Source organism: Rhinolophus sinicus, linkage group LG01 (assembly GCF_036562045.2).
Source record: "Rhinolophus sinicus isolate RSC01 linkage group LG01, ASM3656204v1, whole genome shotgun sequence".
Classification (NCBI taxonomy): Eukaryota; Metazoa; Chordata; class Mammalia; order Chiroptera; family Rhinolophidae; genus Rhinolophus; species Rhinolophus sinicus.
In genome coordinates this window covers 164637373-164650306 of record NC_133751.1, presented here as the reverse complement: position 1 = coordinate 164650306, position 12934 = coordinate 164637373, and the positions used below count along the sequence as shown (strand labels likewise).

At 34.9% G+C, this 12934-nt stretch overlaps 1 long non-coding RNA gene across 2 annotated transcripts in view; it reads right to left on the bottom strand.

Annotated features, from left to right (window-relative positions):
• Nucleotides 1–4011: 4011 nt before the first annotated feature.
• Nucleotides 4012–12934, bottom strand: part of LOC141572878 (uncharacterized) — a 144360-nt gene continuing 135437 nt past the window's right edge. Inside the window, exons 3-4 of one of the 2 annotated variants that reach the window (XR_012498358.1) lie at nucleotides 7183–9607; nucleotides 4012–7129 (exon numbers count right to left, since the gene is read on the bottom strand). This is a non-coding gene — a long non-coding RNA (uncharacterized LOC141572878). Of the gene's footprint in view, nucleotides 9608–12934 lie in introns of both variants that reach the window. The other variant, XR_012498357.1, reaches the window with a different exon arrangement.

The window sequence follows — 12934 nt, the reverse complement described above, 5'->3', positions numbered from 1 at the left end:
GTGGATTTGAAAATCACAAATACAACAGATTGAAGGACCCATTACTTGGCACCAAATTACCCTCTTGAAAAGAGTGCCCTTACTGTGGAAGTGTGTATTAAACAATATAATAATATTTCGTTTGTAAATTCCTGCACTCTCCAGAATATACTGCTAAAATGATTTTTACTGAGCATTCAGAGATATGGGAAGTTTGGCTTGTAGTAGGACTATCTTTTATTAGATGTATTGCACACTACAAGATGAATCAATTTCTCAATGAGTCCTTAAAAACTGCCATTTTAACTCTAAATTAATATATTCAGTAAATATAATTTGGAAAATTACATGAAATATGATCTTTCATCTATTGAGTCAGAAAGTAAAAAACATTGAGTGACTAAATGACTCTCTAGCTACATTCCTTCCTGCTTAATACTAAATATAATAGCCAAAAAGAATGAGTTCATCCTCTGTGAATAAGCAAAAAAAGAAGTTAAGAACTGAGCACACCTATATTAAAAGATGTTATGGGGTAAAGATATGAGATAGGTCTTGTTTTCCCAACATTATTTTTCCAAGGCATTTTGTAAGTATTTTGTAAATTGTTCTTTGCATGGCCAAAGATTATTTAAGATTAGTTAAAGGGAGATCTTTAAAAAATACATCACTTTGAAGAAGAAAATATTTCAGTTTGTGTTTTGGCATACAAGTATCAGTGATGAGACTTCCCCATTTCTACAAGATTGCTTGCTAATTGAGCCTGTAGAAATATCATAGCGGGTTGGTAGTTGGTCTAAGTGAAAGGTCTGATAGTGAATTATTAAATGTAAAATTAAAATATCATCAGACCTTTTAAAAAATAACTTACAATGTGTAAAATGAACCAGAAACCAAGAAATAACTGTTTGGCATCTGGTAGTACTTAAAAATATAACAAAAATAAGACATTTTAGGCAATTATTCCAATATCTTAGGCCATATATCCATGTATTAAGGGGGGAATTAACAGACATATCTCAATCTATTAAATGTACAAATCCAGAATTAAACAAATTTTAATCTATATTTTCTAGAAATTAAGTGTAGGACTGAGCAACATGACTCCTAGACCACAGGAGCTGCTACCGTAGTAAAAATGTGTGACAAAAAGTCATACTGCCCGGAGACCTATGCAGATTGTAATCTGATGAATTCTGTGAGCAAAAAAAAAGTAGGACTACGTTGGCAATGATGTTTTGATGGGGAATATCTGGATTAATCTGTGGTTCTGAAACGTAAGGGCATCAAGATATTGGGGAATGAATTTCTAAAGCAAAGCCCATCTCCAAAGTGGTTGTGAGAAAGATTGGCTTAGTCTACTTTTTCACAACTTGTCTGATTACAAGAATCAACTAGCACTCTAATGAAAAATATAGATTCTCAGTGACATTTCTTCATCCCAGGTCTGACCCAGAATGGCTGGAGTGATGCCAAAATCTGCGTTTTTGACAAGACCCCAGGTGAATCTTATAAAAAGTAGGTTTAGGAAACCCTTTCCTAATCTCTTTAATTTTTCTGACTTGCACTTGAACAACATTCCTGAAAAGTAATTATTCAGTACTGAATAGAGAAAACTACCCTCATTCTAAGGAGCTCAATTATCAGGTGAGATAATTATGATCATTTCTGTATTACAAATGAAGCAATGGAAATTTAGAAGGGTTAAATATATGATCCACAGTGTCACGGCTAGTAAATGTCAGATGTAAGTTTTAAAGGTTGGTCCTAGGACCTATTTTAATCCTTTATACTAACCATTGTGGAAAATTCAAACATTAAAGCAACTAGTAAATTCTATCAATTTTGACAGTATGATTATTTTAAATCATAAACAACCAATTGTTATATGACAGTCTTCATGTTCCATTTTAATCAGACATATTTGTGTCTTACAAACACAGCTTACTACTCCACTGGTTAGAGGTCATGGCTTTTATTTTATTTTATTTTATTTTATTTTATTTTATTACTTTATAACACAACAATTCAGGAGCTCAGTTCACAGTTGTGAGAAAGAAAATTGCCCAAAAAAAATTCATCAAGTTAAAAAAATAAAAAACAAATACCAGTTAAACAAAAATAAATTACTCTCATATTATTTAACCATTCTAGATTAAAATGCAATACTCCTGGTCTACTTCACTATTGGGTTACCTCATCACTAACCAACTCATACGGCATTAGACTCCAAAGTCAAATGGCAGAAAGAGATGTTATAAGGTATCTACAGTGCATCTACCCGACCTGATTCCCTTCAGATCTTAAGGGCCTTCTCAGATCCAAACACCTAATTCTAAGCTGCCACATACCAGAAGTAACTCTATTTTACCTGCCTTAACTTAAAGTTAGTTTCTTTGCAATGTTATCTTTTTAAAAAATGAATCTGAGAATAGCAAGTAGAAGGTGGTTGTGTACAATTGCTGTGAATGGTAAGCATACACTAGGCTGTGGATTCTTAGAATATTGCCATAAAGACAGGTGGTCCTCTACATTTTTATTCAGGGCTCATATTTCTAACTGCTGAGAAAGAACAGTGACATATGACACAAAATTCAGGGCTAGATATTCAAGGAATTAGTTTAAATCAAGTATTCATTGATTCTATTTTCTAACATTTGTTCTCTGGGGTTAGAAACTGAATTTTCAGATGCCCTAGTCTACCAAGACATGTCATGTTAGACCTCAAGGCTTTGCATGGAATTTTCTGTAAAGGCCTGTTCCTCATTTGCACAGGGAAGTGAAGACTGTTCTTATAAATACGAACCATAAAGACTGGCAATTTATACCACTTTTCTCAAGCTATTTATTAGCAAAAGTAAAATAACAGTGCTTGCATTAAATACGAAGTCTGAAAATGTAGTTTATTGCTTTACATGTATAACTTGGTAGACATAGTTAATCATGTTCTTTAACTGTTACTGTTGTTATGAAAGTGAATCAAGTTTATGGAAGTTCCCTATATGCTCAATCTGTACAAGCCAGAAATCACGACCAATCATGCTATCATTCCATCAATCACTATAAAGCCACTCTGTTTTCTTAGCTTCCACATCTAATCAATCATAAATACTACTGCTTGAAGATCCTAACAATTTCTCAAAGCCATACTTTTCTCTCCATCACCACTGACAGCCATTGTTCAGGCTGCCATCATCTTCAGCCAAATTAATTACAATTGTCTCCTGAGTCTAGGTCTGTCCTCTTTCCATCCATCCTGCGTACTATGGTCATGGTAATATTTCTAAGAGCCAAGCCTAATCATATCCCTTCCTGATTAGAATCCATTAATAACACCTAACATATTTAAAGGGATATATCCGAACTGCTTAGTATATCACACAAGACCCTTTGAAATCTGGCATCTGCATACCCTTCCAGCCCTATATCTCATCACTCACTCCATTCCTCCACCCCAGGGATTAGCAAAATGCTTGACACTTAGTAAACAATCAGTATTTGTTGAATTAATAACTGAACTTTTTAAAGATACTGATACACAGAAAAGTTCAGTGACTTGTTCACTATTGATACAAGCTGCTGTGGCTACCAAACACTGCTTTATAACTTTCTAAATCCATCAAATAATAAAAGACATATGCAATTGCATGGCTCTTTACATAATACCTCCATTAGCTCACACTTTAAAGAGGCAAGTGTTGGTCCTTACTAAAATTTCTTCTCTTCAATAAGATAGACGATAAGAATGGGATCAAAATGCGGCCAGTTTGAATCAAATTAAGAAGTGGCTCCTGTGTTCACATTCTTTATTAATACCTTCCTCAATTTGGCACTTCACTGTATAGGCACATCTCTTCAAACATGTGCTGTGAGTTGTCTTGCATATCTTTCCCTATGGGCTATTTCAGGGAAATTACTAGATTTCAAGTGAGGTGTTGGAGTAACATGTGGGACCCAAGGAACTGTGTGCTACTTTACTGTGATCTCTTATGTCTTTGACAATTTGCAGTTCCATAAATCACAACATAAACATAATTTTTAAATAATTTTATTCATATGTTCCAACTCTCATAGGAAATTTCACTGTGCTTAATGCATTTAATAAATCATTAAGTAAACCAAATGAAAACAGAATGTGATAGAGACAGACATGAAAGGTTTTCCCTGAAATTTAAGTTTACAAATGAGTCAGGAGACCTGACCAATGAGGAAGCAGCCAGAATGTCTCCAGGGAAGAAAAGGCAATATACACACAATTGCAAGTGGTTCAATGTTAAAATGACTCCTGATTATTTCCCTTCACATATCAATACAACTACTTAGTCTAATAAGTTTATGTTTTATATACTCTGCATCTTAGAACTTTTTAATGTTACCCTTTGACAAGAGTCATCATAGAGTGATAATATTTCAGGCTCATGTAAGTTCAAAATAGTGAATTATGATCTTTTCTTCCTGAACTCAGTAAAACTCTCATTGTTTTTCCTCTGGTCTTGCTAGCATCCCCAATATTGCAGGCATGTACAATAAATGAAATATAATTTCTGTTCTTGGTATTTAAGGCCAATATGTTCAGGAAATTAAGGCTTGCACTGTTCTCTCAATCTTCTCTTCATCCTTGAAATCTCCAATTCTGGTTTTGTAAAAGGCAAAGATATAGCTACTTATGTCAATAAAGGTTATGAATAACCTTAAGAATATTAATTTCAATTAATTTTATTTAAAACATGTACTATGCACCACCTTATGATAATCTCTAATCATATCAACAGGGAGGTTTCAACCAATTTTTCTCTCTTACATTCTTAAATGATGTGGCCATATTGATGAATTACTGTGTGTACAATAATACGTAATGAAGAGAAAGAGAGAATATGGAGAAAACTTTTCATTTCCCTGATATACTTTTTAAGCCAAGATTTTTCGATTTTGGTTGTATTTGGAATTGCAAAGGTCAGTACTTGTTTAAATACAAACTAGTTTTCAGAAAGCTACCTAATCTCCACTAATCTTCAATTCCCTAATCTAGAAATTAAAAGGGTTGGATTGGAGCATATAATTTCTAAATGTTTCCTAAAGTTCCTACTACTTGCAGCATTATGCAATTTCACTATTTTCTTGTAGGTTATAATCTCTCAATCCTATTGTGCTGATTTTCATGTTGTCAAAAATATCTGATTTATTTTATTTATGTTAATTGTTAATGTTAAAAGGAATATTTTCTTTGCATGAACATTGAGGGAGCATAACATTTTCCTATTATTCAGAAGGAAGAAGCACAACCCCAGGGATACAAGATAGATTATAAAATCACTTACAGTTATTGTCACATATTTATCATGACCATATCACAGAATGGGGGATTTGAATCCTTTTTTTTCTGATTGCTCAAACAACTATGTAGAATGATGTTTCCTAAATTGGCTTTTCAAGACAATAAAAAGTATTGAAAGATTATTTATGTAATATTTATTACCAAAAGACTCAGTGCTTTAAAAAAATATGATCTAAGTAATCTTCACATCTGTAATAGAAAAGGTTTCTAATATGATGAAACTAAAGCACCAAGAAAGTTACTTGATTCTCTCTGCTTAAGAATAGCAAGTGAGTCTAAGTGCTTTTTACCAGGTAATGAAGAAAATACTGTATAGTACCGTGTTTCCCCGAAAATAAGACCTAGCCAGACAATCAGTTCTAATGCATGCTTTGGAGAAAAAATTAATATAAGACCCAGTCTTATATAAGACCAGGTATAATGTAATATAATGTAGTATAATATAATATAATACTGGGTATAATATAATATAATGTAATATAATACCAGGTATAATATAATTATAATATAATATAATATAATATAATATAATATAATATAATATAATATAATATAATATAATATAGACTGGGTCTTATATTAATTTTTGCTCCAAAAGATGCATTAGCGCTGATTGTCCAGGTAGGTCTTATTTTCGGGGAAACACAGTAGGACCTATCTCAGGATATCTGCCCAGCCCATATTGTTTTCTTTAAGAACATCCTCCCACTGCCACTTAGCAGCCATTTTTATAGCCCTCGGCTGATTGGACCAAGAATGAAAGCCTTCCCCTACCATAGTCATTCCATTGGCTGAGTTGCTCCAGTCAATACTCCCAAATACTGGGTCAAGAGAGACTAGCCATCTGTTCGGTGGCACTCAAGCTGGAAGGCCATGTAACCTAGGAATGGGTGTCATATGCATCCCAAAGTATCAAGAGATGAAGGAGGGAGGGATGGAGGAAGGAAGACAGGAAGGGAGAGATAGGAGCACTATATTCTATCCTCAGGTTGAGTTAAAAAAAAAAAAGTCTATATCTCGAGTAAATTCTCCTTAATTCAATCTAATTTGAGTTGTTTTTTATTATTGTAACAAATTCTCCCCTAAGACCAATGACTCTCAATTCATTCCATGATTGTCTCCCTAAACTTTCATTTACTGGACTAATGAGGTATCTGGTAACTTCTACCAACATTTGCAAAAGCAGTTTAAGAAGATTAATAAGCATAAAAGTTATCTAGTTCCATAAATTATAGCTCTGACCAATTACATTTAATAAGATGTGATTTTTTTTCTGAAAAAGATCACTGTCATTCCCAGCCAACTTTGAGAAATAAAAACAGTCTCTAGAAAGAGACTCCATACAGATACTGGATTTTCTCTTTCTCTACTTTCTCCATAGAAATTAAGGGCTGGCTCTACTAGTTGTTATTAGAAAGTATCTATTATGAATAAATGATGGAAACTAAAATTGATTCATAAGATTTTTTGTTATTTCTTATTATTTCCTAATCCCAGGAAAGCACAAAACTACTTTAAAATGCCTTTTGCTTTATACATTTTGATAAATTAGCATGGGAAATGATTTAGCCAGTATCAATTTTGAAAAAGTACAAGAATATTATTTCTGACTTTAACAATTGACTTCCTATTCTAAATCCTTTTTCTCTGTATATCACTCTCATTATATGGGTACATATAGGTATGTGACATCAACTAGAAAAGCAGAAAGAACCATTATGAATGACACAGACAAGGGATTTATAATGGGGTTTTTGACCTTACTAAACTATGGGAGCAGATTAAACAATCTTTTTAAGACTGTTGCTTCTGTATCTGGTCCTGGGCCTGAAAATGGAAGGCCCAGGACCAGACACAGAAAGATGGACCTGAAATGGGGAGGGCAAGAATTAACTGGAACCAAAGTCAGTCTCTCATGGCCTTCAACTTGGATGATGTGGGTGTCCTGCAGGAGAAGCTGGGACTCTTCCAGTACAGAGCTCAACATGTACTTGACTTAGGAGTTAGAGCGGCTGAATATCTGGCAGGAGCTGCTGGCCATCACAGCCCCACACCAACAAGGTGAGCCAGCAAATGAACAACAACATACAATAGCTGCCAGCAGAGCACAGAGCCCTGAACTAACCCTCCAAGCATAAAAGAACATGCCTTTGTTTAACTTCCACTCACCAAATCTCATGCACAGTGTCACTTGCCTCTCACATTAACTGGGAAGTAGGTAGGCAGAGAATTCTGGGAAATTTGTTTCCAGCTTAACTAAATCGATGTAATGCAAATCCATTGCACTGTGGTTGTTGCTTGCTAATATCCTCTTATCAGTTAGAAACAAAGAAAGCCCAAATCTTAACTTCTACACTTATTTGACAAGTTATTTTTGTGTTGAAACAAAAATTATAATAACATGGCCACGTTTCAAGTTTCCTTGTTTTTTTTTTTTACCAGAAACTGATGTGAATAGGTTAATAATGAATAGTAATAATTAATGTTAATATTTGAATTACATTTGCTTTAGTTAGGTATTTTGCAACCCACAACCTAGTATGTGACCTGATTCTTTCTTTTTATCTGTGTCAATGTCCCTTGATCATCAGGTTGAGCCATATTTATTTCTCATTTCCTTTCTCTTCCCAGCTCTTTCTTGAGTAATTTCCAATAGTGTACAACATAGTGCAACCTATGGTTAGTTCCCATGACTCTTTAAATTGTTCAAATTTTAAAGAGATGGTGTCTGATGACAAATAGCTTGAACTTCTAACATGCCCATCCAAATGAAAATCGTGTTACTGGAGTTGTTATATTGACTTGTTTGAGGGCATAAACACAGCACTTACTTTTTTTTACACTTTGGCTACTTGCAAAGCTTTTGTGGATTGCACAGTTCATTGTTTATGTAAGCTAAATCCACTTGTCACCTACTGTTGGAGCTCTGTTTTCTCCAACAAAGTTTCTTAATGTTTGATAAGGCATGAACTCTCATGAGAATGTATGAAAGATATGCACTTTCTCCTCAAAAAAATATAAATAAATGTGCATGGTATACAATTTTAGAAAGTCTGTGACCCTTAAAGCCCATCTACATATCCTCAGAAATATGCACAGACCCCAAATTAAGAAATCCTATTCTTGTTTAATAATGATGGTTATGAAGAATACTTGAAATCTATAGGATATCAATTCAAATGTATCATATTAAATTGAAATCCCTTTGGGGTGGGGATGCTTAGTCACATTTTTTTAAAGATGTCTCTATTAGGCAGTGACACTGTCATTCTGAAACTGTTTTGGAGTTTAAAGGCTGCTTTCCTCCATCCAAACCGCCTCTTTCATATTTTCATTACTGTTTGACCACCCACCTGGTGTTCTAACAAAGTGGTTTGCACTTAATTGATGCCCAACTTAAATATTTTAATACACTTTAACTTATACCAAATAGTAAATGGATATTTTATTCTTCTTTACAAAAATGTTTTCAAACTTTCTAATCACAGTTTTCCATTTGATTCATGGGTCTCAAAGTTATTTTCGTTTCCATGTGGTACTTACTAATATCAAGGTTTGTATAATGTAGACAGCCTCCAAACAAGGAAAAGATTTCTGTTTTAGTAATTAAGCCTGCTTGCATTTAGAAAGTAGTTTCCCACAATTTAAAAAATAATGTCCAGTTTCACATGGAGAATTTTTTCAGCCTACACATATCTGGATTGATTGTCCATCATCTAAATCACAAAGTGAGGTTCTGATTTGTAATTTGTTCCATCATGAAATTGAGTGTAACATCTGTTTTTCATGTTTCACCTTCTTACCCCTTTTACTCATTACTATTGTTTTTTATCCAGTGGTTTCCAATTGCAAATGTTTTGAAATCTTCATCCTTATTCTTAAAGATAAGGAATTTTTCAGAAATCAGTTTACTGTGCTTAAAATTCAGTAAAAATATTATAGTATCAAGTTGAGGAAATCTATGGATTAGAAAAAAAAGGAAGGATTTATATAACTCTTTGTCTAAAACTGGCTTCTCCTTAGTGAGGTGGTGAGGGAAGATATAAAATATTGACATAGCATTATTTTGCCTTCCTGACAGCTGTGGGCTTCTCCCACACATGGCATTTGTAAAGATGAAGTGATGATGATAGCATGTCCTCCTGTGTGGGTATGGCTTTGGAAATCATCCAGAGTTCTGTCTCCATCAACTCCATCCAGGTGACTCCCAAAAAAGTCAGGAAGAGGGATAATGGGTTGAAGGACTGGTTTGAATATGATGCATCTGCAAAGTGAAGACCTCACAGTAAAATACTGTGGGTGGAGAAAAAAAATAGCAGCATATATTAAAAAATTGACTGATTTTTTTCACATACTTCCCCTTTTCATATTTCTAGCTAGTAAACAGGTTTTTAAATTCCTTGTCTCAAAGAATCTTAAAATAATTTCTTTCACTCCCTTCACTCCCTGAGGTGCTCCCGTGGGATTGGACACTGAATAGAAAGAACTGTGTGGGTCCCGTGTGTGTGTGTGTGTGTGTGTGTGTAGGAGCTTTCCACAGTCAGAAGTCACATACATATGATAACACTATGTGAAAACAGTAACCATCACAAACTAGAGTCCAGAAAGAAAACAGAAATAAATATGTTATACAGTTAAAGGGTTTTATGTTGAAATGGCTGCTCTTCTTCTACTACTGTAGTCTGCATTATTGAGATTTCTAGAAGCATCACTTTCTGTTCTAATTTTAAAAATCATGTTCACAAAACAAAAATGATAACCTGTTTTAGCTCTGTTTTTCAAAATGAGAATGATTAGAAGAGGGCCATTTGGAGCCCTATAATTTAGGTGCCTCAAGCTATCATTCTCCTAATTACTGTAAGAATTCATCTCAACACCATTATAGGGTAACTTTAAATATACTCACACATGCTAAAGCATTCCTTGAAGTGTAATACCCAATATAAAATAAAATAAGACAAACGTGTGTTAAAATACAAGGTGAAAATTAAATAAAGAATTCTCAGAGTAACTTTTAACACATTAAATATTGTGTATTTGTGCAAATTTATCAAACTTATAGTTTCTCTCTACATATATATTTGCAAAGTTTTAATTTGGGAGATGTCAATTTTGCAATTGATTAATTCTTTGAAAAATTCTAGCAACTGAAAATATTAATTATATGATGGTGGGTGAGGAAATCATTCACAAAATACAACCAGACATACATTCTGAAGCAATGCTGTCACTTGGTTGAACTATATCCCTTGCTAAGACACTTTCAAAATTAACATTTAAGATGGTTAAATTCTTTTGCAAAACAGTAACTACAGAAAACACAAAGGTTCCTAAATCTACCTAATTATATCTTCACTTATATGCATTTTTAATGAACAACTAACAGTAATTGCTACTCTGGAGTAGTGAAATATACAAACCTATTTATTTTTGTTTAAAAAACACACAGCTGTCCCTTTGAGAGTCTTCAGGAGGTAAAGTTATGTGACTCACTAATGCAGGAAGTTCCCAGCATTTATGGCTTACACACAATTCTTTTTCATTACGTTCTTTACATTTAGTAGTGAATGGCTAAATTTGGAAATGCTGTCTTTTACTGAAAAATAACACTACATTCTGGCATCTAAAGACTTCTTTTATATTCAGCACATTTCTGAAACCTAGAGTGTAAACATGGGTGTAAAAATATTCCATCAGTCAAGTATCTGTTAAGTAGCTTAAAAAATAAACTTTCAGAGACACTGAAGATATTTTTGTTTGCCAGCTTAGACCTACTTACTCTTCATCAGTATCAGGAAGTTTTACTTTGAATTAATGCAGAACTATGTCCTGAACAGTTAACAAAATATAAGACATAGTACAACTATGAATAATGAGATAGATTTTCTCTACCACAAATAAAAATGTTGGCATTCTATTCATTATCTTGCATGGTAAGTAATAATATTTTCACCAGATAGTTAGGAATGGTGAGCAAAGACATGAACAAAGGACAGACAACATCTGGGGGAGGAGAGAACTGTATCCATCCCTGTTCCCGCAGACCACTTACTCACTCTGAGCCTCAGTCTTCTCACCTGTTGAATGGAAATTATACTGATGACTTTACATTTGAAATGAAGATTGGATACTCTTGTTTCTGGAAAGCACATAGTCCACAGTATCTCAGTCATGAGCTTTTTATATCATTAAGTTATTGTGATCATTGCTAAGAGTTCCAATGACAATTGCGGCACATGTATGTACAACTCCCTCAGATCCCTTTAGATTTTCCTGGATGTGTTGCTTTCACTTCCAAAAGTCACACCTGTGACACCTCATCAGCAGAGGGCTAACCACAAGCTGTTAGAGCCTACTTTTCTGGACAGAGAACAGAAAGTAACTAGAGACTAAGTACAGCCCGTGGCCATTGGCTGAACTTGTGTGGGTACAAATGCCTCAGTTCCCCAGACCCAGGCAATCCAAGGTGTGGCCCACATTCCTCCAGAGCTTCTCCTTGAGATTGAAACAAAGCCAACTTCCCTGGAACTTTGCTTCGTATTGCACCCTTGCTCAGCCTCCTCTCCTTCCCAGTCCCACTGTATGCACCTCTTTTATTTTTTTTTCCCCCTTGGTGCCATTTCTTAGTAAACTGCTTTGCTACAAATCCTGATCTGAGGGTCTGCTTCTAGGGAAGCCCAATCTAAGGTAATGATGAAGAAGGAGGTAGAGGAGGAAACGTGGGAAGTAGATGTGATGATTAATTGCATGTGTCAACTTGACTGAGCCACAGTGTACCGAGATATTTGGTTAAACATTATTTCTGTATGTGTGTGTGTGTGTGTGTGTGTGTGTGTCTATGCTTCTGGATGAGATTAACATTTGAATCAGTAGACTGAGTAAAGTAGACTACCCTTCCCAATGTAGGTGGGCCTCATCCAATCTGTTGGAGGCCTGAATAGAACAAAAGGCTGAGTAAGGGAGAATTCATTCTCTCTGCCTTGTGGTCTTCAAGCTGGGATATCAGTCTTCTCCTGCATTTGGACTCATATTGGAATTTAGGAGTGTACCATCTGCTCTCCTAGTTCTCAGGCCTTCAGACTGCACATCTTCGGATGTCTCAGCCTCCACAACTGCATGAGTCAATTCTTTATTTTATATGCACACTCACACACAAATACACTCACACACACAAATACACACACACACACACACACACACACACACACACACACACACCCTTCCCCTATTGGTTTTATTTCTCTGGAGAACCCTGACTATTACAGAGGAGGATTCAGAAGTAAAGAAGTTCCTAACATTCTTCACTTCCCTAGAATTGGAGTAAGAATGGAGAGTGGACGGCAATAAGATGGACTAGAGAGAGTATTTCTGTGGTAACTGATGAAGCCAGGACCAGCCCTCTTGCTCTCCAAGGATTATGTGGGGGCACAAAAAAATATGGATCAGAAGATACATTCCTTTCCTGTTGGATTTCCAATATGTATAATTATTGTCTGTTTTATGATATTTTTCTGTAGTAGTCTGGAATCCTGCTCCTATGAGCTTGCTTAAGGTCAGCTGCTTATGGTGAGGGGTCACCTGTGAGTCTCCAGTGTTCACTGAACATTTGATGCATAAGTT